Source organism: Montipora capricornis, chromosome 12, assembly GCF_036669925.1.
Source record: "Montipora capricornis isolate CH-2021 chromosome 12, ASM3666992v2, whole genome shotgun sequence".
Lineage (NCBI taxonomy): Eukaryota > Metazoa > Cnidaria > Anthozoa > Scleractinia > Acroporidae > Montipora > Montipora capricornis.
In genome coordinates, this window is record NC_090894.1 from 39929938 (window position 1) to 39934937 (window position 5000).

General features: G+C 41.7%; 1 pseudogene; it reads right to left on the reverse strand.

The window, feature by feature from the left end:
- The window catches only part of LOC138026467 (dedicator of cytokinesis protein 11-like), a 30251-nt pseudogene that overhangs the window by 13934 nt on the left and 11317 nt on the right, over window positions 1-5000 (reverse strand).

Sequence of the window (5000 nt, forward strand, 5' to 3'; positions counted from 1 at the left end):
ATGCTCTTTTCTCATAAATTTGATTGACATGTCGGCTTCTTTGAACGTGTCGGCCCGACTCGACAAAAATCTGTTGCACTGCAACAGATTTTCTGAATCGGGCCGATTTCGTTTTCACGAATCGGCCTTAAGATCGGGTGTCAAAATACACGTACGATTCGCGCCCCGACACTGTCGGGCCGACAGATCGGGCCGACAAATCGTAGCGTGTAAACCGGCCTTAAGGTACATGTCCAATGCTTTTAGCGGTGCAATACGGTCTCAGCTCTTTTCGTTTGAAGATTAATTTTAAAATTCAATATTAAAACTATTTAATAAAGGACATGAAGCTCGTCACCATTCCAAAATAACCACAACCGAAAACTCTCACATTATCACCTGGTTATACACCGAAAATACAAATTTAGCCAAAGGTTTTGTCATCGAGTCGTCTAGGTCTTCTCGAAATCGATGAACAATCGCGTGCCCTCCAACACAAAATCACCCCTCCCCCCACCCTCTGAATACATAAGGCAACACTCGTGTACCTGCACACTGACACTGCCTTGTAAAACAAGCTGAAGTTTCTTCATGTCTGGAGGATATTGTGTGATAACATTATTTAGCTCCTTAACTTTATTTTGCATCTCATCGAATGCGACCTGAAGAAAAATAAATCAAACGAATGACACATTAAAATTACAATTAATATAAATTAACGTAAAGAAAAACCAACAAGGAAACAAACATAGAAGGGTTCGGAAGCTTAACTAAGTTTCGATAACCTGCTTGGTCCTTTAGCTGCAGCCAATCATATTTGCGGCGAGAGGGGCTCTGAAATCGACAAAGTGTATCGAAATGAGCCAATTACAACGCAGGATTTGACCTCCTAACCCGTGCTGCTACAGTGGTTAGGGAACTCAAGCAAAGACGACGAAAAGCAAGAATGTGATTGGTTCAAAAGGAAAAATCGTGCTGCACATGCCGCACGCTTTTCACTGCATTTTTGCCGTTGTCCACAACACTACATGAATTCACCAAATTTTAGGTTTTGACGACAACATGAGCATAGAGCAATGAACTGTTCCTTATCTATTTTTACTTTTAAACGGTTCGAACCTATCTAGTTACTTACAGGATAAAGAGGGTAGTTTCTAAAGAAACTGTGGTGCTGCGTCGGTGGGGAAGTAGTATACAAAAATTTGGTTTTATCAACGGAGTTGATAATGTAAAATGGCGTTAGCCCATCGTTAGAGCGAATCGAGGAATTATGGATTACGTGCAGTTTTTATAGTATTGTAGACGCTAAACTATTGGTGGTAACATGGCAACGTGAAAAATAGGAATATATTATTTAAATGAAAAGCGTTCGTTAATACCGTGAGGATTAAGGGTGCCGATTTGGAAGATGAATTTTTGTTCCAGATCCTTGCGGCTTTCCGTCGTACCTAGATGTAGGGAAAGGCCGCAGATAGCCATGTGTTTTTTGGAGTGGTTAGAGAGATTAAAATGACGAGCGACTGGCTTAGATGCATCTTTGACATTCTTCTCAACATCGCGAAGGTGTTCGCGGAATCGGTCACCTAGTCGTCTACCTGTCTCGCCAATGTATAATTTATTGCATAACGTACAGGTTATGCAATAAATGACATTTGCGGAGGTACATGTGAAACGATCGGTGATCTTAACAGATCGCTTAGGTCCCGATATCTTCCTAGTGTTAACAATGAAAAGACAAGTTTTGCATCGTGAGCGCGCGCATTTTAAAGTGCCGGGTTGCTCGTTAGTTTTGAGCGCGCATCTAACTAAAAAGTTGCCTACGTTTTTGTCGCGTTTGAATGAAATAAGTGACGGTTGCGAAAAGATTCTACTAGTCTCGGGATCATTTTGGAGTAATTATTAAGAATGATACTTTTGACTACGTGATTATGAGGATGGAAAGTGAGGATGAATGGAATTCTGTCATTCTTATCTTTTTGTGACGTGATGACTGTCGATCAAATTGTTGGGTGCAATGATGGCCCGCTTTGACCACAGAGACAGGATAGCCACGTTGTTCGAAGAACTGGCACATCTCCTCTGATTTGATGGACAAATCGGAGTCATCACTACATAGACGTCGAAGTCTAAGAAATTGAGAATAAGGAATGGAGTTCTTGACATGTGATGGATGTGATGATGAATACAACAAATATCTGTGAGAATCGGTAGGTTTGTAGTGCACACTGGTACATAGCACGTTGCCACTAATAGAAACTTTGATATCTAGGAAAGCCAATGAAGTTTCCGAAATTTCCCAGGTATATTTAAGAGCCGGATGAAAAGAAGATAACAATGACAGAATTCTATTCACCCTCACTTTCCATCCTCATAATCACGTAGTCAAAAGTATCATTCTTAATCCCGAGACTGGTAGAATCTTTTCGCAACCTCCACTTATTTCATTCAAACGCGACAAAAACGTAGGCAACTTTTTAGTTAGAAGCGCGCTCAAAACTAACGAGCAACCCGGCACTTTCAAATACGCGCGCTCACGATGCAAAACTTGTCTTTTCATTGTTAACACTAGCAAGATATCGGGACCTAAGCGGTCGTTTCACATGTACCTGCGCAAATGTCATTTATTGCATAACCTGTACGTTATGCAATAAATTATACATTGGCGAGACAGGTAGACGACTACAATACTAAACATATTTAGTTCGAACACTTAGCGAATGGTCAGAATCATCGTGTTACAAGATCGTAGCTTATACCACATCCCCCTTCCCCCATTCAGGAAGGGGGAAACGGCGATGGGTGTTCCAACAAATGTGACGAGTATTGTAGCCTACCAAAAATATTAAGATGCTGGTTAACTTTTGACAAGGAGTTGAGATTTCGGTTGATTCTACAGGGGCATAAACGTAACGTAAAGACCGTGGGTGTCTGGTCTTCTCGAGACAGAGGTGAGAGATGATTTCATGCAGCCTGAAAGGCCTAAATTGCTCTGTTGTAAACATGGCGGTTCACAGCACCAGTGAAGTCGTCTCTCTGGCCTTTCTGTGGATGAATTCCAGGAGTTACCGATACAATTTGAGCAAGTTTTGAAAGCTCAAAACTTCAATCGATGCTGTATTTTGCCGGTAGGACTGGGTGACTCCACACTCGTAAGGAAATCTATGAAATGAGAATCGGTGGTCTTCCCTTGTAATGGAACGGCCGAATTACCCAGAATTCCTTTTGGGCATGAAGGAGGCAAGCGGAGACTGGTCCTCATCAAATGAGGAAAAAGTAGCGAGAAGAAGACTTTTAGGCGGATACTAAGGAGTAGCCAAGGTGCGTGCTGTTAACGTAGACTTTTTATCATAGGAAATTCGGCCTGGCCTTTAGTAATTTCTTGTCAAAGAAACGGTATAATGTAAATAAGAGAGTAATTAGATTTATATTTGCGATTACCTGTCCTCTTACGTACCACTTAAGTCAAACTCTACATCTCTATGCAATAAGCGCATTCAAAATTTCCTCATATTATTGTATAAAAGTAGTTAAAGAAAGAAAAGGCTTGTCCTGCATATATAAAAAATACGTTTTCTCTCCCGTTCTCTTCTTATGCATTATCTTCGTGGAAATTACATTCTGTCCCTCAATAAACCTAGAACAACCAGTTATGGTCTTAGTTCTTTTTCTTACGTATTAGCTAAGTACGTTGCGAAATGCGCTACCTGATTTTTCCCGTACCACTGAGTTTACTGGTTTTAAACTAATCCAGGGCCGCGGCTTTTCGTTTTGATTAATATATCTTTAAGTATTATTTAATATTTAGTTATGTATCTGTATATATTATGTATGTTAGCTGTAATGTCTCGAAGATATTATTCTGAAATTCGAGATGAAATAAAGTTTTATGCATGCATGTATGTTACCTTCGGCAGGGCGCATGCGTGCACTTTGTAATCTGCGACTCCAGTGCTTACCATATGACAGATAAAATGACTTTTCTCTTGAATATAAAAGCCATCGAAATCTTACGTTAAATTGTAATGACAAGGGCGGTTTGGAGCTGTGAATAGGCGTGGGATTTGTCTCATATGGTTTAGGGGCCGACATATCCCTCCCTCAATGCCGTACTGGGAGGCGAGGTCGGTAGCAGAAAGCAGCGAAGGGCCAACTTCGTCCAAAAGCGATCGCACGGGCCGAAATCCCGGGATGACTCGTTTGTTACGACGCTCCAGCGCCACGTCTGGAGGTACTGCATATTTTTCTCGTCTCGTCTTCAAACATTCCGTCAGCGCATGCGTGCGTAAATGTTCAGCCTCGCCGATACCTACAATACTAGACATATTTAATTTTGCTTTCACTACACAACCGAACACACTCAAAGGTTGAGGCATGGGCGCGTTGGTCAGCCAGGCCCACGATATGTTTTAATTGCAACAATAAGCTCCCAACAAAAATGGATAAAATACATCAAGTAAGGCCCTACATGCGCCAAAGCCGGACACGTAAACCCCAAAAACCTCTTGTTAGGAAAAATAGAGACCGTGTACCCCCAACCAAATGCAGTGGCGCTACCTTTGGGGTTTGAAGGTCAATCTATGAACAAACAGAATGAAAAACAAATCATGAGACGTGAAATTACACAATAAAAATAAACCTAAAAGCGAAAGTACTAGTGGCAAGGCTGACCGTAGAATGTCTCAAGTTTCTCAACCGTCTCTTTTACAAACGTACTACCCATGAACCCTAGCATATTACCCTCGCACCCAAGTATCTGTTCCGTGTCGGCAAAATATTAATTTATGCCAATACCGATTATCACAAATTACATATTTTGCCTTCACTACGCAACCGAACACACTCAAAGGTTGAGGCATGGGCGCGTTGGTCAGCCAGGCCCACGATAGAAGCTAAAGATAGGGCTAGAGCTCACAGAGAGCCTTAGAAGCTTCTAGCCTACTGGCGAGAGAATCCTTAACATAAATGTTCTTCGCTGCGACTGAGACCCAACGACCATGACGCTGAAGATTCCTCTCCGAAAC